Below are 25738 nucleotides of genomic sequence, written 5' to 3' on the forward strand. Positions count from 1 at the left end.
TGAGGTGTGGGCCTGCGCCAAACCAAACCATCGACCGCCCGCCGATCTGCTTTGCCCCCTCCCGGTCCCCGGTCGTCCCTGGTCCCATATCGCTCTGGACTTTGTCACCGGTCTCCCCTGCTCTAACGGAAACACAACCATTCTCACTATCATCTAAGTCTGCCCACTTCATTCCCCTGCCCAAACTCCCCACCTCTCTGGAAACATCCCTGCCTGTATATCAACCCCGGTTCTCCACACCATCTTTGCTTGATCGTCGTTGCTCCCAACCTGGTGCCAACCTCTCAAGTTCTGGTTAACCTCAAAAGTGATCTCTGTTTTCCAGCCCCCAGTTGTTTCCTGTGTTAACTCCGTCTCTCTGCTTTCCCTCCCAGGTTCACTCACCCTCGTCCTCCGTTCTGTCAGCTGGGCTCGTCCTCCGGTCCTCTCCTCTCGGGTTTCCTCCATGGCGCCCTCCCGGCTCCCCCCGCTCCTCGCCTCACTGCCTGCGCCTCGCCTGCTCCTCGGTCCTCCGTGTGCACGTCCCCCGGCGTCCACTTCACCTCCATCTCCTCTTCCCTAGCCCCTCAACTTACCCAGTTGATTGTAGCCACAAGAAGGGAAAATTTGGGCCCAAAACATACATTTCCTAACGAAATGAAAAAGGAAATGTTGATAAAGCAGCCGATTGAATTGCATTGTATTATTTACATAACGCACTGATGCAGATATCCTTCAATATTATATTCATATACTAAATGTTTTTTTTATTTTAGTATAGTACATGTAAACTGTCGTATAAGTATAGTCCTGTATAAATCTATAAGGATCTAAAGGATATACTCAATACATACTTCTACCAGAAAATTGGTACAATTACAAATGCTTTGGTATTTTCATGTTTATTTTGTTTGCATTGGAACAACACAAAAAAAGCAGAGGGAAAAAAAGCCAAATCTGAGATACCACACAGAACTCCAACCATGGACTGGACAAAATTATTGGAACCTTTTCAAAAACTCACCTGTAGCAATTGCTGGCAATATAGAATAACACTTACAACCAGTTAAAATGGAGAAAGGTCGACTCAAACTTTGTGTTGTGAAAAGAGTTGTCTGAGGATTTGAGAACCAAATCTTTGGAAAAGCATGGACAATCTTATGGCCACAAGTTCAACTACAGAGATCTTAAAGAGGTAATATTGTGCTTTTTGATCTTTTCCCTTTCCTTTATTGTGTTATATATCTTTTTGTGCATATAATAGGTTTGCAAATTAAAAAAGCCCAAATGTCCAAGTCCAGCCCAAATGGAGTTACCATTTCCCACAGAAAACACTGCTCTGAACTGCCTGAAAACAGCTTGTTTGTAGTCCACCTTTTTTTTCCCGTTACCATGTAAAGTGACATGGTAACACGTCATAATGCTCACCAAGCGGCCAGTCCGACACGCCCGCAACAACATCGGTGGAAAAACACACTGAGCTGCAGCACACAGTGACAGGACATCCGCCTGCTGCCTCTCCTCTCCCTTCCAAACACTAGCTATCCTCCAGGCAGTCAATGGACATAAAGTTGTTACTGTGATGTAGAAACAGAGTTCAGTTAAAACTTGGATGAAAGATTTGTTACAGATTAATAACTCACCACTCTGAAACTCTTACTCCAGTCCGTGTTGCTGAGCTGGTAAGGGAACATACTGTTGAACCCTTAAATAAGATTTTGAACCTGAAAATGAGCATAATATGACCTCTTTAAACCACCCCAAATGCAGGAGACCTAATAGGAGGCCTTCAATCATGCAACATCAGAAAACAGCGCAGGCATGTGAGACGTTGCCTGCAACACCTTGACCAAATTGGACGGGCCTTCCATCGCCAACATGCAATTATACAAAGAATTTATAATGGTCCCAATCGATTATGGTGAGTATTTTGTGATATTTCATCAAGTTTGGTTCTTTAAATACACTAAGTGGTAATGTAATAAGTAATGTATATCCTTACAGCAGTGGTGGAAGTAGTACTCAGATCTTTACCTTAAGTAAAAGTACTTACACCAGTGTAGAAATACTCAAGTGTCCTGCTTTCAAAATGTTATTCAAGTAAAAGTTCACAAGTATTAGAATCCATTTACACTGTATGATTTTACATAAAGCATATCTATTGAATGGAACCATAGATTGAACAAACATCCCCATGGCCTTGCTATCATGAGCAGAACGAAAAATGTGTTACAATACTTACTTTTCAATTCCCTCCACCCACTGGAACACAAGAACCAGAACCCTGCACCACAGAGTGGACAACATACCAGCAAGTGCACAAGCCAGAGAGAAGGAACAGAACCACGTGAAGGGGTCACTTGCAGCCTGTGGATACCCTAAATGGACCTTTCTTAAAACGGCCACAAAATCCAGTAAGAAGACCAACACTACGGAGGATGAGGAAAAGAAGGTCAAACGCAACAACATTGTGATTCCATACATGTCTGGAGTAACACCACATCCCTGTGTTTTTTAAACCCAAGAACACACTAAGACAGATACTGGTCCACCCCAAGGACTTCACACATAAACACAAGAAAAGCAATCTAGTGTATGCGGTCCAATGCAGTGAGGAATGCACAGACCTGTATATTGGCGAAACTAAACAACCACTACAGAAATGCATGGCTCAACACAGAAGGGTTATTTCCTCAGGTCAAGACCCAGCAGTTTATTTACATCTGAAGGACAGAGAACACTCGTTTGTGGACCACCAGGTGCACATTTTAGACAGAAAAGATGGATGGTTTGAAAGAGGTGTCAAGGAAGCCGTCGCTGAACAGAGGAGGGGGTCTACCCCACCACTTATCCCCCACTTGCAATGCAGTCCTTTCATCACCTCCCAGACAAACGTAACCTCTTGGCCTCAGGTGAAGATGCCAATTATGGTCATTCAGACTTGGCCACGGGCCATTTCTAATGAACATAACGACCATCGTCACAAGAGCCAGGAGCACAAATGAACCAGCGGTATCGATGATCATGGCATACAACCCCACAGAGGCTAAATAGCTGAGTTTCCCTACTAGTCAGTTTAGAACTGAAGAAGTCTCTTGGATGAGGGACGAAACGTCTTCTAGTAACTTCAACCAAGTGCAGCTGCCCTTGACTTTAACATTCTTTGGATAGCTAAATAGAGTGCTGCTGCCCGAATTTATGCGCTGCACGCAGCTCTGCCATCAAATGCAATTTTAAATAGGCCTGGTAAAAAAAAAAGAAAATGAATATGTGGCGGTCAGAGTTGATATTGTGGCAGGCTGCCTCAAATTAATCAATGTATTGGAAATACTGAAAATTGTTGTTCCATTAAATGACTTTATTAGATCATACCGTTATGAACAGAAATCAAGAAACAGTAGACCCACTGATTGATGACGGTAACCATGGTATACAATTATTTTTAGGCCTGGTGGATTTTCTTAGTGACCAGTAAGCTTCTTGAGTGCCAGAACCCTGTTGGGTGTTTTGTAAGAGATAAATTGTTAATGGCTGCATTTATATAGTGCTTTTATGCAAAGCAGTAAACAGTTCACAATGGCTAACATTTGAAAACTAAAATTTTTTTTGGTTTCATATCCATAGCATTCATTTCCTTAAAAAAAAACAAAAGAAAAATACCCTTGCAACTACTCAGCATTAGTCAAGTTCTTTTAGGAACCTGAAGGAGAAGAATATTTTAAATAAATTTTATATAAATGCATTGGTGTGAAAACAAAACAGAAACAAACAGGTTCTGGCTTATCACTGAAAAAGGTGATTCTATTTTTGAACTGTAACAGTTTGCATCAAATGCAATATTTTTTAAACAAATAAAAAAAAACAAACAGTAGCTCATTTGTTCATACAACTGAACCATCCTCAACAGCGTTGTTTCCTACATTACTCTCTAGCAAAACCCTGTGTATTACCTACAGCAAAGTCCATAGTCTCCTTAAAATTCTCATACCTGTCAAGCAGTGCCAACTTAAGGCAGCTGATGCAGGTACTTGCCATAGGCAAATGACGTCTGGAGCTGACCAACTGATCATGCAGGAAATCAATTGATGGTTGAGGAGAGAAGCCAAATGGAGGGATGACACTTGCACCTGTTGCAAAGGCTAAGAGTTTTATTTAGCACTAAATATTTAAAATTTTTTATATATATTTTTTAACACACACACACACACACACACACACACTTTATTTACTTGTTTAATGAAATGTATGAGGTTGATTGTTCTTATGTAGTTATTATGATGCTTTGACAATATTGTTGTTATACATTCATGCCAATAAAGCGAATTTAGCTTTGATGGTCCCTGTTGCTCTAACACACACAAAAACAAGCAAGCAAACACCAAAGAGAACACTGAGAATTTACAGCAATTATACCAGTTAAAAGTACCATATAGAATTTCCAACAAAAGAGGAATGAAAGACAAAGAGAGAAAGAAAAGCAACAGATATATATATATATAAAATGTTCCAAAAGGTATGTAATGGAAAGACTGCCAATTCTATAGATGACAGACGGCAAAAAGAAAGTAAGCAAAAGAGTAAAGAAGATAGAGTAAGGGAAGATGATTAAAATAAAAAGAATCAATTAAAAGGGGGGGGGGGAGAAAGAAAATAAGACCAAATTTAGAAACAGAAGTTGATAAATGAGCCAGAAAGTTGCACAGCGTCGTCGCAAAGGTCAGGAGAAAACCAAAATCATTTTTATTCATCTTCTAAGAATAATAAATGTTCATTATTATTAGTACTCCCAGTATTTTCTCCTACCCCAGTATTTGTACACAAAACACAAGAGACAGTGTCATATCTACACACTAAAAACTCCTGGGTTATTTCTTCAACCCATTTTCTGGGTTAGTTGTGTTGTGTAAAATTATGGGTTATTTTTTCAGAGAGTAACCATTTTCTGGGTTATAGGGCTAATATTTTGACCCAATTCCTGGGTTGTTTGGGTTTCTGGGTTATTTTTCAAAGAGTAACCCATGTTCTGTGTTATAGGGTTGGCTTTCTCTCTCTCAAATTCATGAATGTATAGCAACCACCCCGCAGTTGTTCTGGAATTTACTCACAACTCAGTCCGTTTTGGCCTGTGCTTCTTTGGTGCAACTCTGTCGTGTATTCAAGGTAAGCGAGTATTTTCAGTGTTGATGTAATGTAAACTTTTCTGTGTCCATGTCCCCGTTGCTAGTTTAGCACCATTTGCTGAAAAAAATACCATGGCTTAGTTGCTACGTTGAGACTAGCGTTAGCCGTAGTAATTCTGTGGTTGCCATGTACATCTAACTAGTTTAAAGTCTGTGTAACAGACACAACCAATGTTTGAAGACTTTAAGTCTTAAATTCAATCCAGTTATTGAATGTTTGAATGTAAATGCTCCGTATAGCGCCTTTCTAGTCTTTTCGACCACTCAAAGCGCTTTTACACTACATCTGCATTCACCAGTCACACACATTCATACACTGAGCCTAAGTGCTCAAACGGAAACTAACACTGGCGGAATAGCCGCCAGGGGCAATTCGGGGTTTAGTATCTTGCCCAAGGACACTTCGACACTCCAGGGGGAGCCAGGGATTGAACCGCCGACCTTCCGATTAACGGCCAACCCGCTCTTCCTCCTGAGCCACAGCCGCCCATGTTTGAGAGTTGTTTATTTTACTATTTTTTATATAGAGTTTAATTTAATGCAATAAAAATGTAAAAGTGCTTGAAGTGTGTAATATTATCACAGTCACCCCTAGTCACATGTCTTCCTTTGTTCGGTTTTCTAGCCACTCACCATGGTTTCTGTCATTTAGTTCATCTGCATCACCTGTGTTTAGTTAGTTACCATCATCATCATCATCATCATCTGTTCCGACTGTGTTCTGTTAATCAATGTTTATCTGTGTTAGTATTTAGTTCCTTCAGTTCAGTCAGTCTTTGGCTGTTCTACTTTGTAGTGTTGTTTAGTGTGTGTACATCCTGCCTGTCTGTACCTTTTGGAGTTACTTTATTAGTAAAATGTTTGAATTGGAACTTTGGACTCTCCTCTTCTTCTTCTGCCTGCACCACATTGTTTTACATTTTATCTGTCACAAAGTTTTATTTTCTGAAATAAAACTGGCATAGTAACCCAAGTTAGGAGTTGGGTCAAAAATAACCTAACTCCTGAGTTAAAAAGGGACCAACTAATTTCTGGGTTATTTCAACCCAGATATTGGGGTTGTTCTTTTGACTAGTGTTGTGTCATTCAATGAACTTTTCGTTCATAAGACCTAATCGTGTGTATGACTCGGGAGGAACGGGTAGTCTCGGTGAGTAATTCGTTCATTTTCACGCATGCGTGAAGGATCTTGGACTCTTACGTTCACTCGTCACATGGCAGCTACATGGGCTCCGTCAGCACAGGAAACAGAATTGATTAGTTCAGGACTCATAGCAACTGTGGGTCTCTAGGTTTGAGTCGTTCATTTGTCACGTGACAGCTCCTACTGTGGAGCAGGAACGAACGACTTGTTCACCGCTCACATGGGTCCTCCTCAGTCTTTCGTTCATTCAGCAGGCTGAGTGACTGCCAGCGCCGGAGAATGAGAGGCAGGTCGGCTGTCAGGTAACAGTCACTGGACTGACATTATGTAGCTATTTTGTTAATTATGTGACATTTAATAAAGCATAACGTTATTACAGTGCAGTGATGTTGTGCTAAGTTATAGTTTTAACACAGCCGTACCGTAACTTTAGTCCTGCTAGTGTTTAACATTACAGCTAACAGCTGATGAGAGTTGTTCTGGGTCCGCTCCACTTCAGAGTCCTGACAGGGTTCTACCGGGAGCCGAATTACCTCAGAGGTCGTCTCCTCTCCAAAACAAACACACCTGGTCATTAAAACATTAAAACACAGCCACGAAGCAACGTTAGCGTTAGCCCTGTAAACAGCTAACAGCTGATCCACGCATCCATGATGAACGCAACGTAATTTTTACTTTTTATTTCCCAACAGAGCTGTGCTGTTGTTTCACAGCTCGTGACTGGTGAACAACCTGGCAGTGTCTGAGAGCGATATGCTCATGTGTGTTTCTCTGTCTGCAGAATCAGGACCTGATGTGGCCCATTCTGCGTCCAGAACTGCCAAACTGCTGCATTTATATAATGTGTTTATTTCTTTGTTCCTCTCTCTGTGCTGGAGTTCTTTAAGAACTTGGTGGCTTGATCCAGATTATTAAATTGGTTGAATTTTAACAAGTGTGTTTTATTCATATAGTGTATCAAGCTTATTACTTCTATATACGCAAATCTGATATTAATATTTTTCTCATGGATACGGACATTAGGCTGCTGTATGAATGAGCACTTTAGAAATAATGATAGTAATTATATACATAAGCCTTTATATGGCTGGTCTGGTTGTATACTCTGGAAAGATTGTGAAAATGGAAGGGTTTAGCCGGAGTAGTATATGGCATATAGACAACATATTTCTGTGTTTTTTTACATGGTTTGAATTTGGTTGTGGGTCCAAGGGGGTGTATATAATGATGATAGAGAGTAATGAAGAGGTGAATTTGTGCATTATACTTTGTCAATTAAAGCAAGCCAGGCAGCCTTCCGTGTTTGAGAACGGGGCTGTTTTTTAATCGCCCACAAGAGGGCTGCAGCGCCGCAATAACCAACCGTTCAAATGAAAAAAATTACTCAAAAGATTAGTTCATTTTAATGAACGAGATTTGAAGATTTGAGTCTGTCAAAAGATTTGAACTTGCCATCATTACTTTTGACCCAGAAGTTGGGTTATATTAACTACAATGTTGGGTTTTTTTAACCCAACATTTGGGTCAGGTATTTAAGGAGTTTTTAGTGTGTACAAGCAGCAACATTTACCTTCAACATCCTGCAGGTAACATCTCCAGAAGGGAACAACATGCTCCTTTCTCTTGTTGCGAGTAGGGATGGTTTGTGACATAGTAAGGGTAGAAAACTGTCTGGATGCATTCTGATTGCATCCAGAACACCAAAGGTCTTCAGCCCCTCCCTAAATCTATGAAAACAAGACACATGAGAAAACAGAATGTGGGACTTGCTTCAGCACTGCAGAATAAAAGCTTTAAAATCCAAGATTTCAGCAAAGGTTAGATGGCTGCCGTTATCATTGCCAGAAGGAGACACAGCCGTAATGACAGAAGTTAAGAATTATAATATAATGCATGGTTCATGTGTGAAATTCATCCAGCCAGAGGGAACGATCACCAGCTGTTCACAGTGCGCTAGTTGTAATAGCGACACAACCCATTGTAGGTATCGGAGAGGGAATGGGGAGTTGGGGTGTACAGGGCCAGGAGATCGCGGGGCGACCGGGCACGGTGCGGACAGTCAGTGATTGTTCCCTCTGGCTGGATGAAGCACGATATGCTGGCACTTCCTCGCGTCTGGGTCATTCCAGCATACTGTATCAGTTTCTGCTAGGGTTACCCAAAGCAGTTTTTCAGGTGTGCTTTTATTTGAGTTTACTTGTAGGCTTAGTTTATTAGAATACACAGTGGCTTTTAATTAAAAATACAGAGTACACGTCAAAATGGTTTGTTCTTGTATTTGTCAAGAAAAATGGTAAAAATTATCACTTATTTTGTAATTTGTTTCTCTCTCACCCTGCACTGTCAGCTGTTTTCCTCCCTTAGAATGTGTGTGTGTGTGGATGTACACTCACCTAAAGGATTATTAGGAACACCATACTAAAACTGTGTTTGACCGCCTTTCGCCTTCAGAACTGCCTTAAATCTACGTGGCATTGATTCAACAAGGTGCTGAAAGCATTCTTTAGAAATGTGGCCCATATTGATAGGATAGCATCTTGCAGTTGATGGAGATTTGTGGGATGCACATCCAGGGCACGAAGCTCCCGTTCCACCACATCCCAAAGATGCTCTATTGGGTTGAGATCTGGTGACTGTGGGGGCCATTTTAGTACAGTGAACTCATTGTCATGTTCAAGAAACCAATTTGAAATGATTCGAGCTTTGTGACATGGTGCATTATCCTGCTGGAAGTAGCCATCAGAGGATGGGTACATGGTGGCCATAAAGGGATCGACATGGTCAGAAACAATGCTCAGGTAGGCCTTGGCATTTAAATGATGCCCAATTGGCGCTAAGGCGCGTAAAGTGTGCCAAGAAAACATCCCCCACACCATTACACCACCACCAATAGCCTGCACAGTGGTAACAAGGCATGATGGATCCATGTTCTCATTCTGTTTACGCCAAATTCTGACTCTAGCATCTGAATGTCTCAACAGAAATCGAGACTCATCAGACCAGGCAACATTTTTCCAGTCTTCAACTGTCCAAATTTGGTGAGCTCTTGCAAATTGTAGCCTCTTTTTCCTATTTGTAGTGGAGATGAGTGGTACCCGGTGGGGTCTTCTGCTGTTGTAGCCCATCCGCCTCAAGGTCGTGCGTGTTGTGGCTTCACAGATGCTTTGCTGCATACCTCGGTTGTAACGAGTGGTTATTTCAGTCAAAGTTGCTCTATCAGCTTGAATCGGTCGGCCCAGTCTCCTCTGACCTCTAGCATCAACAAGGCATTTTCGCCCACAGGACTGCCTCATACTGGATGTTTTTCCCTTTTCACACCATTCTTTGTAAACCCTAGAAATGGTTGTGCGTGAAAATCCCAGTAACTAAGCAGATTGTGAAATACTCAGACCGGCCCGTCTGGCACCAACAACCATGCCACGCTCAAAATTGCTTAAATCACCTTTCTTTCCCATTCTGACATTCAGTTTGGAGTTCAGGAGATTGTCTTGACCAGGACCACACCCCTAAATGCTATGAAGCAACTGCCATGTGATTGGTTGATTATATAATTGCATTAATGAGAAATTGAACAGGTGTTCCTAATAATCCTTTAGGGGAGTGTATACAGTTAATGAAGAACAGGTGGTCACCCTGGATTGGTCCAGCAGAGCTGATTGCTGCCTCCTGATTGGTCGCCTGGATGACAGCAGCCATTTTAAGCCCCATCAGATAGGAACTCTTCCTCCTATTTTGTGGTTGGATGAGTGAGAAGTATAGTGACTATTTGGTCATATTCACTGATGGGTCTAAAGACCCTGAGTCTGGACAGGCTGGGTCTGCTTTCAGCGTACCAAAGACAGGGGTAAAGATGCAGAAGAGACTGACAATTTATCAGCACTTACCGTGGAGTTGGTCGCTGTTTCGTTGGTATTGCAGAGGGTCGAGGAAGTTAAACCAGCAAAAGTTGTCATACACTCAGACTCTAGAGCAGTTCTAAAAAGTTTGAAATCATATAAGTCACAAGCAAGACAGGACAGTATATGAAGTACTAGAACTTCACTCACGGATTCGTCAGATGGGTTTGAGGGTTAAGACATGGGTTCCAGCACATGTGGAGGTGGAGGGGAATGAAAGTGTTGATAGACTGGCAAAACATGCCAGTAAACGGGAAGCTGTTGAAATAGCAATTTCAATAATTAAAGCAGAAGCCAAATTCAAAAATTAATAAGTGGCAGGTACACTGGGATGCAGAGGAGAAAGCGAGACATTTATATAACATTCAATAAAAAGTTGGGACAGAGAGGGTCACTGGAAGTTAACGAAGGGAAGAAATTATGTTTACTAGGCTAAGACTTGGACACTGTGGGTTAAATAAGTACTTACATATTATGAGTAAGCACATATCAGGTAGGTGTGAAATTTGTGATAGTAGTGAATCTGTGGAACATGTGATTTTTGAGTGTCAGAAATATGAGAGGGAAAGGATAAAGATGAGAGAGGGCATAAGAAGGCTAGGTTGTCAAGGGAATTCACTTAGGGCCCGTGTCCACCAAAGCGTTTTTTTCTTACGCCAACGTCTTTTTTTCAATTCATTGCATTGGTAAAAACACCAAATGCTGCGCTCATCACTGTCACTTTTTTGTCCCTAGCTGTCCAATCACAGTGCAGGAGGGGCGGGACAACCAGCACATCCGATCTTGAATGAAGCAATGTGCCTACTTGCCGAGGGGTTTCCTTGCGCGCAAAATCTCATGAACCCATGTACGGCGAGTCTGTCCCCTCATGTCTTCTCTTCATGCAGAGCAAGGGCCAGACCAAGTAAGCCTACCCTATTTTGTGGTGACATTTACTACACAGTAACAATAGGTGGCCTACTTGCAACACATCACCTCCACGGAAATTATGTATCATAGCAACTACAGCCTCTCAAAAAATAAATAAATAAATAAATAAATAAATAAATAAATACGCTGCTCCTGTAAAGCGCACACTAGCGCTCCCAGCTAGGCGTTTTCAGCTGGCAAACGCTTTAGTGGACACGGGCCCTTAGGGAATTACTGGGAAAGTCATTAAATGACATGAGTACACGTTATTTCGATTCTTAAAGGAAACAAGACTGGCAGAAATGATATAGTTTAATTTTTTGGTTTTGTTTCTTTCAGTTTTGTTTTGATGGTTTAGTTATTTATCTCCAGCCCACACAGTACAGTAGGTGGCGGTAATGTACCATTAATGTTGGATGCCAACTGCCGTTAAACAAACAACAAAGAAGAAGAAGAACTCTTCCCTCCTCTCTCTGCCATTCTGCGTAAACTTGTGTATTATGAGCTCAAATCTTTGTAAGTACGGTAACCTGTGTATTGAGCATATTAGTTCTGGAGTAAGTTAACCAGCACCTGTCTATGATAACCTTGTTTTGTTGTCCTTAGCCATTTTGTTTGCTACACACACACACACACACACACGTTCCTTTTGTTATAGCTTTGTTGTTTCAGCTAGTTAGGAGTCAGAAGCCCTTTTTTCGTCTGAGTACCTTTTCTCCGGTTTCTGTATTAGAAGCCCAGTTTAGAGCTCTGTCTTGTCATTACTTTTTGGTTTAGGGAAATTTTAGGTTTCTTAGAGCGTTTTGGTTGTTGGTTTGGGGCACTGTTCACTGTCCTAGACATTAGGACGTAACACACCTGAAACAGGAGAATACCTTGAACCAGCAGATCTGTCTTCAATGGATTTCAATGGCCTGAGACACCCAGCATTTGCCAGGTAATCTTGTAGTGGTTCAGTGGCGTGTAACAGGTCATCCAAAGACGTGCATTTGGACACCTAAAAACACCACTTAGTTCGATAACTAAGAATGCAAACAATATGTGTAATAAATGTAAATGCTCCGTACTTGTATAGCGCCTTTCTAGTCTTTTTGACCACTCAAAGCGCTTTTACACTACATCTGCATTCACCAGTCACACACATTCATACACTGAGCCTAAGTGCTCAAACGGGAACTAACATTCACACTCACTCATACACTGGCGGAATAGCCGCCAGGGGCAAATCAGGGTTCAGTATCTTGCCCAAGGACACTTCGACACGCAACCAGGGGGAGACAGGGATTGAACCGCCGACCTTCCGATTAACGGCCAACCCGCTCTTCCTCCTGAGCCACAGCCGCCCCGTAATCTGAGAAAATCTGCGGGTTCTATTTGACAAGTGTTTTTCTGCTAGAAAACACCACCACCCAACCATTAAGAGAGGTATTGATTGTATGATCATTCTGAGATCTGCAGGTTTTGGTGCTGTTGAACTGTATTGCATTATATAGAGGTGTTTTGGTCATTTAGTTTTCCATCATTGAAATGAATGGGGCAGGAAAAAAAAAAAATACAGTTCACTTACTGCAGTTGAATCAAGACCTCTAAAACAGATCAAAGACTGAACATTAAAATCTTCATGAACATAGGATTTTTGGATTAGACTACATTAGTTTTTGTGAGGAGACACTGGAAACTGAGTGTATATTTACATCATATTTACTTTTTGAACATTCTCATAAAAGGTCTGTATCAGCAATGTCTTCCAAGACAGGCTTTATTAAGGAATTGCTACCAACTAGACGAGAAACAGTGTTGGCTTGCAGCAATGGCCCAGCCAGTGTCAAAATATCAATCTTGTCTTAAAGCCGAAGCAAACAAGGCATGAAAGAAAACACAGGATTGCACAAAACCTAGGGCAAAACTAAGACTGATAAAAATAAATATCATTAAAATAAACACAATACACTGGAACCAAAAATAAAGCATATACCTGAACTGTCCAAAACCAAGTTCAATTTCTTCCTTCAAACACTGGTGACAGTGCGTAAACATTTTCTCCTACGGCCACCAAGGTCCACAGCCGTTTCATCCATCCCCAAGTCATCTGAAAACCTGATGCACATCTGGGCTCTGTTTCAGAAAGCAGGTTTAACAAACTCTGAGCTTAACTCTGAGTTGACTGAGCCTGAGATGGGAAACTCAGAGTTTTCGGTTTCGGAAAAGCCGATCAGAATAAGTTCATACAACTCTGAGTATGTTGAACCTGATGGAAGCGCGTGCATGGGAATTGAAAAAGCCATTTTCAATGGAGCTCCAATTATGATTTACCATGGCAACAGGTAAATAAAGGTAGAGCCTCCATTTTAATCGGGTGGAGCTATGAATATGAATGTGTGCCAACGTGGACCATGATAGGCTATTTATGTTAAAACGCAGGAGTAGAGGAAGGATCAATAAGTTAACAATATTAGGTACATTTTATACAGCGTTGCTCATTTACCACACTATCATTCCTTAAGGAAATCCCAAAGTGCTGGAATTGTCCTAGCCCATTACATTAATTTTAAATAGGATACAGACCGATTTATTCAGCTGTAACCTGACGGAACAAAATGCCAGTCGCAATAGACTAACTGAAGATGAAAATATTAGTCGAACAGATTAGACATAGTTTAGGCTAATGCTTGACTGTTGGCAAGATGCACTTTGTATTCCACACATGCTTGACACCTTCTGTCCAGGCATCTATTTCAATTATTTCATTGTTCCTCAGGCGCCTTTTGGAGGAGGATTGTGACTCATTTGTATAAAAAGCAATCGTGGAGATCCTTCCGTTTTGTTCAAATATACAAGATTTATTACGTCAAAAAAATAACAAGTTCTCAGTGGTTGACTTTCAACAGAACCTATAAACTTAAACTCTTCAAATAATCTTCACAATGCGGTCACTAATCAGTTTAAAACAAAGAACTTCCCAAGCTGTCACCCAGCCCCTTATTATACCTGTGAAATGACCTAGTGAGGAGGAGTCATGGTAATAATTTTTACCGACATTAGTTATTTCAAAGGTTTCCAAAAATCCATAGTCTAAATTTCATGATCTCATAATTTCAACTGAAAGAATATGAATTCAAATCATCTTGTTTTACTATAAAATAATGACTTAATGTGAATAAACATATTATGGCTCCAACACCGTCTGAACCAAATAAGTTTATCTTGGTCTCATCAGAACCAGGGCGTGTGAGAGCGATAACACCATTTAACACACCTGCTCCCCATTCAAACCTGAGACCTTGTAAAACTAACGAGTCAAATGACACTGGGGAGGGAAAATGGCTAATTGGGCCCACTTTGGACATTTTCACTTAGGGGTGTACGCAATTTTGTGAGATACGGTAAATATTAGGATAGGGATACTTTCTCTGTTATCCTCACACTATGTCAAATAAGCATAGATTATAAATCCCCTGTAACCATTTACTGCTAACTACATTCTAAACTATACAATAGCTCTTGTAGATATAAACATTCATTTTCTTGTGTTTATACATGTATTTGGGTACAGTGTGAATCTAATACAAGCAAATGTGATGCAAGACTGGAAAGTGCAACCAAAGCAAACATCTCCTTTTCCATCCTATAGCAGCACCGCACAACCGCCCGTGGCACTCGCATCAACCTCGAGCTTAAAGGGGAGAGGGGAGTTTGGCACAGTCAGGACAGGGGCACAACAAAGGAAAGATTTCACTGCTTCAAAAGCATGCTGACACTCATCCATCCACACAAACGGGACAGTGGGACTACACAAACTAGTTAGGGGGGGCAACGACTACCGACGAGTTTTTACAAAAACATCCAGCCATACCAAGAAAACAAGTTCACGTCTGGTCGTGGGGGCTGGGTGGGCTAACACAGCGGAAACCTTGGCGTCAACAGGACAGACCAGCACGTCACAGTGGCCTTTCCAAACTCGCACTTAGCTAAGTTCACTGTTAGTGACGCCGCTGCTAACCTCTGGAACATCTCGGCCGAGTCGAGATATGACTAACCCACACTAACATCACAGTCAGCAAAAACTGATTGCCTGACTTAGTCCAAGCCAAAGGACCAACACAATCAACAACAACATGATCAAATGGTTCACCGACAGCAGTACCTGGATGCAGCGGGGCAGGAGGCACAGCCTGGTTTGGTTTATCAATGATCTGGCACATACTGCAGGTTTTGCAATAATGCGCTACATCCGCCTTCATACCTGGCTAAAAGAAGTGTTTGAAGACATAGTTATAGGTTTTGGTGATGCCTAGATGGCCCAACCACAGGTGGTCATGCACTAGCCCTAGCACATGCTGGGGCCAACCCACCAGAACTACTACCTGGTAAACAGTGTCACAAACTTCAGCCAGATTATCTGCTGTTCCTCCTGCACGAGGAACCCACTTACGCATCAACACCCCATCCTCAATGAGAAAACACGGCTAACTTGTACAGTAACTAGCATCGCACACAGCTGCAGCAAAACACTTAGCCAGTGAGAAATCACTCTTTTGAGCATTGATAAGGACCTTGTGGATTAACGGCAATGTTCCCTCAGGAACAGTGACAGAGGGGGCAGCACTTACAGGCACCTTTGCAAGACTGTTATCTGCCTCACCACTAGAGGGCAATCGGTCTTCCCTAAACACAGAGGGGGAACAGTGAATCTGAGATATCCATCCCTTGAGCCTGCTTACGAGCCTGCGCCCTAGTCAATACACTGACCGAAAAAACTTCAGGTTGCTTCTGAACCAGCTCATCAGGTTCAGCTTCAAGGATAGGAGTATCCACCACCTCTGGACCTGGATAAACCTTTCCGCCAGCAATGTCATTTCCCACGATGAAATCTACACCATCAGTAGGAAAACGTGACTGAACAGCTACGGGGAAGAAGCCAGATGCTAGCTTGGACTGCACGTGAATGGAATGTAAAGGAGCCGACACAATGTTCATCCCAATACCTCGACACAGTGCTCACATCACAGGCAGATTGAGGGTTCAATGGTAGTACACCTAGGATGAATGAGCGCGAGCCACCAGTGTCTGTCAGCAGTGTGACCGGACGCTGGTCCTCCAGTTTACCTGGTAGAGAATTCCATCCATCCATCGTCAACCGTTTATCCTGCGTACAGGGTCGAAGGTGGCTGGAGTCAATCCCAGCTGACATTGGGCGAAAAGCGGGGTACACCCTGGACAGGTCGCCAATCCATTGCAGGGCTGAGGGATACCAGTCCCTTGGAAATAAACAGCCGGAAGAATTTATCAGGTTCTTTCAAAGCCAACTGAGTACCACAGGGAGTCATGGTCTTAATCAACCCCATTCCTTCTGGTGGTTGAGCTACTGGTGGCTGGGGCTTCTGTTTGTACGCGCTCTGAGATAACTGTTGTTGTGATTTGGCGCTATATAAATAAAATTGAATTGTACAAAGCACAGTCTGCAATAAGGTGATCAGGCTTGTCACAAAAGAAACAACGCTCGTTCACCTGTGCCCCTGATAGAAATGTTCTTATGTGTCAAAGCAAACTCATCAGCAAGCATAGCAGCCTGCTGCAGCATGGTTACTTCCTGTTCATTGAGATAAACAACAATCTTCTCAGGCACACAGTTCTTAAAGGCTTCTAATAGCATTAACTCGCAAACGAAGGAGAAATCATCTGCCTTACATGCAGCACACCACCGATTAAACAAAATCCTTTGCTGTCTTGCAAAATCAATGAAAGTCTGGCCTACACCTTTCCTGAGAGTCCTGAAACGTTGCCTGTACGCCTCTGGCACCAACTCATATACCCGCAAGATGGCGCTCTTAACCTTTTCATAAGAGAGGCTGTCCTCCACAGACAACGATGATCAAGCCTTCTGAGCTTTCCCTGATAATTTACACTGTAATAGGATGGCCCACACTTTTTTTGGCCTCAGTTTCTATTCTTTTTAACTCTAACTTCCTCCCGAGCTGGTATTCACGTTCGCGCTCCTCCCTCTCGAGATGAAGCCGAGCCAAGCGCAACTTCTGCCGGGCGTCCTCTCTAGAGGTAGGGGATGACTCGTTGGACAACGGTTCATACCTCTGCAGGGTGAACTGCTTACCCTCGCCCTACTGCACAACGAGTGTATCCACAACATCAGGTGGCGTGGCCACTTCCTCCACCACAGGACCAGACCGCTTCGCTGCTGTCCCAGCGGACATATCTGACAGACCCAAAACACTGCTCTGTACTAACCCGTCAGTCACAGCGGCCCGCAACTCTGCTTTGACAAGAGAACTAGACACAGAAAAACCGTAATGTTTAGCAATAGCAAACAGATCAGCTTTTCTACAGCTATCCATCCATGTAGGCTACTCACCATGTTGGCGCTGTCATCTCTGTGGCAAATGCCGCAGACACGCAACAAAAATGACCGCATAGACTACACAATAGAACAGTCACACCAGCTTCCTCAAAAGAACAACCACTTCACCAGGGCCTACCTACCCAAAGCTTAGCCTAAGCTGTCTTCTGGGGTTTGCCGGGCTTGAGGCGACTTTAAAGGCGGAACTTCGGCGGCCAGAGCCCGAAAGCCTACCTCCGACAGGGAACTTGATCCCCACCCAGGATTCGCCCCGAAAATAATAAAGGAAAAATAACAACCGAGTGTCCGATGGAAAGGCTGCTGGGCAGCCTAGCTGGACACTGGACAGTGAAAACCCGCGCGCAACAGTCACTGGAAACAGTTTCAACAACACCAACACAAATGGTAAATGCTATTAGCTTTCTTCCATACAACCCGGAATGTTTCGGAAAAAAAATGTGTGGGGGGCTGGAGCCAATCCCAGCTGACATCAGGCGAAAGGCGGGGTGCACACTGGACAGGTGTCGCCAGTCCATCGCAGGGCCACACATAGACAAGCAACCACTCACGCTCACACTCACACCTAAGGACAATTTAGGGTCACCAATTAACCTAGTCCGCATGTCTGGACGGTAGGAGGAAGCCGGAGCATCCGGAGAGAACCCATGCAGACACGCAGAGAACATGCAAACTCTACTGAAAGAAATAACAAACAAAAAATAGAATTCAATTTCAGTAGCAATCAACCCATGAACTACAATATGCAATGTCTTAATATAATAACAATTTAATACCTGACATCCTCAGGAATTCTGTCCTTGAATGCTTCTCTTACCTCTGCAATGACTGTCCTGCAGTCCCATGTTTTCCTAATTTCAAAGGCACTTAGAATATAGCCATTTTCTTTAAGCCTTATTTTTGTATTGTGTTTGCAAACTTGGTCCCACGCAAAATCAGGTAACATATGACATCCTTGTTGAAGGTAGGGTGTTTTGGAGTGGTAGACCTAAAAATGAAAGCCACATCATTACATGTAGCCATTTTGCAAACAAAGTGACTTAGCATCAAGGCAAGACAATCAAACATTTACTCGAATGATCCTTGTCTCAATACATAACATCAAATTTGTAAAAAAAAAAAACAAAAAAAAAAAACACCAACACCTGCTTATTCACGTCGAGAGAAAGATAAACCTGATTGGTTTACCATAAATTACCCACATAGCCAAATGTAGCCTATTCTCACGCCTTCTCCCACAGGCATGAGAAGTGGGCAGACCATCCAGTTAGTGTAAAGCCACAACAGGAGATCAGATCTCCTGTCCTAATTAAAACCTCTACACAATTATTTGGCAGTTTTACCAGATTATAATGGATTTTAACGTTTAAAACAGTAGCTAAAACAATGCTTATGAAATGGTTTTACAGCAAAATGACTAGTACTCCAGCCTAAAGTAAAATTAGTTGTTGTTTAAAAGGAGTTATGTTGGTCGAAAATTCCTGACATTAACACTACGTCAGTTCTGAATCATGATTTGGTTTCCTTCAATATGCTGCTACTTGCCCAGCTCTAGCTGTTAACTTAGATTGGTTCATTTATAGATTAGCCGGAAGTATGTGGTTTGTAATAAAATATCTCAGAGTCTCTGTGTGTCTGTTTGTATTGTGATTATATGGAAACGCTGACCTCACAGTTCATCCAAATGAGCTCACACATGGCGGGTGTGTTGCTGCAGACCCAAGGAAGTACAGCGTTGCTTTTCACTTGCAGCTTCCGATTTGGCAGTTAAAATCACCTTAACTTTCCCCTTAAGTGAAAGTTAACATACATTGCTGAGCGACTGATTCTCCGTTTTTTTGCTCCTCCTACTGTTCTGAAAGCTGTTTTTAGCATTTTAGGCAAAGCCTTAATGCTTTCTGAAACACTTTGGATTTGAAAAACCTTTATTTTATTTTTGAAAATGAAGGGCAATTTCACTGCTTTTTGCATAAAACCACTACACCTAGAGCTGTTAAATCTGGACTACATTGTCCAAGAGAGGCTAAAGTTTCTTTAAAACACAGTTTCAGATTTGTGAAACATTTATTCTATTTGTGAAAATACTATAAAGGGTGATTTATATATATCATTTGCATTTAATCCACGTTAGAACAGGCCAATTTCGAATCTCGCCTAGGGCTCCCATACGGTCAGGGCCAGCCCTGGGTATGACCACGAACGAGTAAGTCACGCTTGATCCTGCTCTGCTACAGTCCTGGATAAATCCTGATGTAAAACTGTCCCTGAAAAGTGCAAGCAACATTCGGTTTGAAAGTGGCGATGCCAAGTCTTGGAAAATCGAGCAAGGTTAGAGAGAAAACACAGACGCAAGCAAAGCTTACTGACGTCGGGGCACAAAGCGTGGAGCATGAAGCTAGCAAAGAGGCTAACGTTAGCACGGAGACTCCTGAACAATATGGCAACGAACTCACTGGGGCTAAAGAAGAGATTTTGGTGGCAATAAACAGCTTGAAGTCCGAGTTCTCAACTAGACTTGATGGTATTTTAACTGCCTTTGAAGAAACCAAGAAAGAACTGGCTAACACAAGTAGAGGTATGTGTATCAACTGTGGAGGACGAACAATAGCATGTATCAAGTGGGATGCCTTTAAGGCCTTCTTGAGGGGACACATATACTGCATTCAAATCTAAAGAGTTACACATTTACATTACATTTACTCATTTGGCAGACGCTTTTATCCAAAGCGACTTACATTTGAAAAACAACATACAAGCATCAAATACAGCACGAGATGTACAACTGACAATACATACTAGTAAGAGCAGCAATAAATACTAGTAAGAGCTAATAGCACATATCGCATCAATGGGGTAAATACCTAGGGAAAAAAGTAAGGGTTAACAAAAAACTGTAATCAATACAAGAGGGGGAAAGAAGAGGAAGAGCACAGGAAGTGCATGTTAGAGGTTAGGAGTTAGAGATGTTATAAGAGGAAGTGTTCTTGGAAGAGATGAGTTTCCAAGAGCTTCTTGAAGTTAGAGAGGGACGCCTCTGCTCTCATGGCGTGTGGTAGCTTGTTCCACCATCGTGGTGTCTGGGATTGCTTTGTGTGAAGGGATGGCAGAGCCAGACGGCATTCGTTGGAGGAGCGTAGTGGCCGAGAAGGAACATAAACTTGTATTATGGAGTTTAGGTAGATGGGTGCAGACCCAATAGTCACTCTGTATGCAAGCATTAGTGACTTGAATCTGATTCTGGAGGCCATGGGGAGCCAGTGGAGGTCACACAGTAATGGAGTGACAGGAGTCCTTTTGGGCTGATCAAAAACCAGACGCACTACTGCGTTCTGAACCATTTGTAGGGGTTTCACCGCACAAGCTGGAAGACCTACTAGGAGGGCATTGCAGTAGTTGAGGCAAGAGATAACCATGGCCTGTATCAGAAGCTGGGTGGCATACTGAGTGAAGTAGGGCCTGATTTTTCTGATGTTGTATAGAGCAAAGCATTACTACTGAGATACAGCAGCAATATGGTCTGAAAAGCTGGTCATCAATCATGACACCCAAGTTTCTCACCACCCTGGTTGGAGTGATGGTTGAGGAGTCAATTTGTAGTTTGATGTTATGGTGGATAGATTGCTTGGCTGGAATGACCAAGAGTTCAATCTTAGTGAGGTTTAGCTGAAGGTGGTAAGCCTTTATCCATGCAGATATGTCCGAGAGACAGTCTGTGATCCGCGCCGAGACGGTGGGGTCGTCTGGCGGGAAGGATAGTAGAATTGCGTATCGTCTGCGTAGCAGTGGTAAGAGAAGCTGTACGAGCGAATGACTGGCCCCAGTGAGTTGGTGTAAATTGAGAAAAGAAGAGGCCCTAGCTCTGAGCCTTGGGGCACGCCTGTGGAGAGGCAGTGGGAAGAGGATAATTGTCCTTGCCACAAAACATTGTAGGAACACCCCAAGAGGTAGGATTCGAACCACAGGAGTGCTTTACTTGAGATGCCCATTGCTGAGAGTGTGGATAGCAGGATCCTGTGATTGACTGTGTAAAAGGCAGCTGATCGGTCAAGCAGGATAAGAACCGAGGATTGGGCTGCAGCTTTAGCTGACCTTAGAACTTCTGTTACAGACAAAAGAGCCGTTTCAGTAGAGTGGCCACTCTTAAAACCACACTGAGGTCATTCCGTGAGAGGAATTCTCAGACCTGTTTAAAGACTGCCCGTTCGATAGTTTTGGATAAAAATGGTAGAAAAGAAACTGGCTGATAGTTCTCGACTTGAGTTGGGTCGAGTGAGTATATGAGAATAAACAGCAGCTAGAATCCAAAATACAAACTCTTCAAGAGCAGGTGTTCAGGAATAGAACCCCTGAAGTAGAAAAAGAGTTATTGCTCTTAAGACCAGAATATAAGAAATTATCAGCTGATAGGACAGCACACAGTCTAACTAAGGCTGAACCAAACATTCTAAGAGCATGGTGGAAAACCATCAAACTTCTGGCATGGCAGATCAAACAGTTAGAAACAAGGAAAAACATTACTTCAATTAGTAATGACAATAGTGATACAATAACAGATCCTGCTGAAATAAACAATGAATTTAGAAAATATTATAAAAATCTATAAGAACCACAAGTCAAATATGAACCCCAGGCCCAGAAAACATTTTTGGATAAGCTCAATATTCCAACACTCTGAGGAACATGCAAAGGCAATAAGGAGGAAATAAGCATTGCTATTGCATGAAAGCAGGAAAATCAGCAGGTCCAGACGGAATGCCAATAGACGTATAAAAAATTTAAAACAAAGTTACTCAAACAGCTACTGGAAATGTTTATAGAATCATTCAACAACGGCAGTTTACCCAAATCTATGGCAGGCACGTTAATAACATTATTGCCAAAGCCAAGAAAGCCCAATAATAGATGCAGAAATATGAGACCTGTAAGTTTACTACACTCTGATCTCAAAATTCGTTGTAAAGTGTTAGCAAGATTAGTGTTAGCAAAACATTACCCAGTGTAATACATAGGGATCAAAATGGGTTCATCCTTGGTCGCCAAGGATTTCACAACGTTAGGAGGGTCCTTAATATTACTCAAAGCTTGGAGGACACTTCAGATAGGGCCCTCCTATCTTTAGATGCTGAAAAAGCTTTTGATAAGGTAGAATGGCCATACATTTTTAATATTCTGGAACGATTTGTATACGGCAATATATTCATAAGGTGGATTCAATTACTATACTTAAATCCTATGGCAGAAATACTAAAAATGTATCAGAACCAACTGCAATCAAAAGAGGATGTTGTCAGGGATGCCCCTTGTCCCCGTTATTGTTTACTCTAGTGATCAAACCATTTGCTATAGCTGTATGGATGCACACAGAAATTGGACTGTCAGAACATAAACTTTCACTATATGCGGATGAAATCATCTTGTTTATATAGCACCTTAGCAAAACAATCCCTGCTTTGCAACAGTTAATAAATTCCTGCAGTGCTATCAAAGGGTATACTTATTCTAAGTCTTCAGTGTTATTACTTAATTAAAAAAGGAAAAGTCCACTTACAGAGGCTTCCGAATTTAAAGTGGTAGATCATTTTACATATTTAGGAATAAATAAATAAATAATCTCAGACTGTCAAAGCAAACTACGAGCCCTTGATAGAAGAATTAACAAAGTTGATTAAAAGATGGATTACCCTGCCCAGATTGATAGAATGAATATTATAAAAATGAATATACTCCCTAAAATATAGTATGTATTTCAGAATATTCCATTAGCTCCACCTGTCTCTCCTATACTTACCATATAACAAAGGGGGGTTAAAAACTCCCAATATATCCTGGTACTACTGGGCAGTACAATTAAGAACCATTAAGTTTTATTTTGCTACAAGGGATATTTCTCAATGGAAAGAAATGGAATCGGAGGGATTAACCTTCCTTTACCCTTATATTTATACTCACACACATTTGCAAAATTGATGGAACGAACTTGTTGTGGTGGCAGCCCGGCTGACGGTGAGTGTCCTGTTTTTTTTCTCCTTTTTATCAGTTATTCTGCTTTTTCCTTGGTTTTCTGTTCCTTGCCTGCCTCCCTGTGTTTTCTCCCCTGTGTGTGCTCTCTCTCTCCCTCTGCTCCTGAGCCCAGCCAATGACCCGCACCTGCACCTCATCAGCCACCTCGTCAGCCTGCCACACCTGCCAGTAGTCAACCTCATCCCTGCCTGTATTTCAACCCCGGTTCTCCACACCACTCTTGCTTGATCGTCGTTGCTCCATACCCGGTGCCACCTCTGTGTTCAGGCTTTCTTGTTTCCTCACATTTTCCCTGTGCTTTGTCTCCGTTATCCCTAACCCTGTCTCTCTGTCTGTTTCCCTCCCAGGTTCACTCACCCTCGTCCTCCGTTCAGTCGGCTGGGCTCATCCACCGGTCCTCTCCTCCTCGGACTTCCCCCACGGCATCCTCCCTGTTCTCCCTCGTCTCCTCGCTTCCTCGGCCCCAGTGTTCCCCGGCTCCCTGGTCCCAGTCTCCTCGGTTCCCCGTGCCTGTGTTTCCCCGGCATCCACCTCTCCCTCCACTCCAGTCCCTCTACCCCTTTTTCCCTCAATAAACCTCCTTCCCTCCGAACGTTGCATTTGGGTCCTCTCTGTCCCCACACCACACGTAACAGAACTACTAATCCAATTGTTAAAAATAGGATAAAGGTATGGTTTGGAGTAATAAAATTTATTAAAGAATCCAATAAATTGTCTCAATACAGTCCCATTTGGGGAAACTGACACTTCACTCAAGGGAAAGCAGAAGCTATATTTAGAACATGCGCATCAATAGGACTAGAGATTCAGAACTTGTATATGCCACACTGAGATGATGTGATTTGTAGAAATTAAACAGAAGTATGACAAAGATAAAAAAGAAAAATCCAATATCTTCAATTCAGAAGTTTCATGAGTGAGTCAAAATAGTCTTACAACTAAACCGTAGCATCCAATTTTGGAAAAAAACAGTATAAATGGAATATAAAGAGAACATATTGGGGGGCCGTTTAATTTGTTTGTGAAAGGCATGGAGCTAGCAGAGGAATAGGAAGGTTGAGTGCTGACTAATGTGAACCTCATAATATGGCTAGTGAGAGTTCAAACTATAAAATGACACAATTTGCTATATAATTTTTGGAAGGTAGGGAAGATGTTTGTCTGAGAGGTTTTTCTTGTTCAGTTTGTTTTATTTTTTTATTCTTAGCATATGTTTGCTCTCCCGGGCGGCGCGGTGGTGCAAAGGTCATGGGTTCAAACCCTGGTTGCCCTGGCCTTTCTATGTGGACTTTGCATGTTCTCCCCGTGACCGTGTAGGTTCTCTCTGGGTGCTCCGGCTTCCTCCCACCATCCAAAGACATGCAGGCTAGGTTAATTGGTGTCTCCCAAATTGTCCTTAGGTGTGGATGTGAGTGTGAGTGGTTGTTTGTCTATGTGTGGCCCTGTGATGGACTTGCGACCTGTCCCGGGTGTACCCCGCCTTTCGCCCAATGTCAACCGGGATTGGCTCCAGCCTCCTGCGACCCTGTACGCAGGATAAGCGGTTGACAATGGATGGATGGATTTCTTTCAGTATTGAACTTTGATGGCATGTGGAAACCTTAGCCTGTGTGGAATAATCTAATCCAGATTTCAGAGCTCAAGGTATAGTGTTTTTTGATCCGGAACTGGTCTAATGTGGATTACATGTAAATAATATATATAAATCGCCCTTTTTTCATTTTCACAAATAGAATAAAGGTTTCACAAATCTAAAACTATCTTTAAAAAGAAAATGTAGCCACTGTTGAATAATCTAGTCCAGATTTTTCAGCTCTAGGTATAGTGCTATTTAAGTAGACCTGGTCTAATGATTTTTTTGGCCTCTCTGGGACAATCTAGTCCACATTTGACAGCTCTAAGTGTAGTGTTTTTTGATGTCTTTTCTAATCTAAAAAAGTGCAAGAAAGAGTAAGAGGTGAAAAACACGGAGAATCAGTCGGTCAAAGTTCAGACATTTTAACAGTTTAACGTTTGCTGTTGGAGAGATTTTTGAAGTGCAATATCTCATAGCTGGTACAGTGAAATGTTATGATATTTGTGCCAGTGACAGTAGAGGACACTAGAAAGGAGACGATATGACAACTGTGATCTTCCATGCACCGGTTCCACTGTTGTTGTTAGCGTCGGATGGCACCAGAGTTCTGCTGGACTAATACTTAATTTTTATATAAAAACCGGACAAAGCTGGACATTACTT

The 25738-nt window shown here is 42.3% G+C and overlaps 1 long non-coding RNA gene across 1 annotated transcript; it reads right to left on the minus strand.

The window, feature by feature from the left end:
• Positions 1-3745: 3745 nt before the first annotated feature.
• LOC123975768 lies at positions 3746-18451 on the minus strand. Its single transcript, XR_006826156.1, has 5 exons — positions 18296-18451; positions 10350-10457; positions 10188-10278; positions 7874-8030; positions 3746-4106 (listed from the first exon to the last, which is right to left on the minus strand). It is a non-coding gene; the product is annotated as an uncharacterized LOC123975768 (long non-coding RNA).
• Positions 18452-25738: the final 7287 nt, after the last annotated feature.

The sequence above is a fragment of the Micropterus dolomieu genome, linkage group LG08 (assembly GCF_021292245.1).
Source record: "Micropterus dolomieu isolate WLL.071019.BEF.003 ecotype Adirondacks linkage group LG08, ASM2129224v1, whole genome shotgun sequence".
Taxonomy (NCBI): Eukaryota; Metazoa; Chordata; class Actinopteri; order Centrarchiformes; family Centrarchidae; genus Micropterus; species Micropterus dolomieu.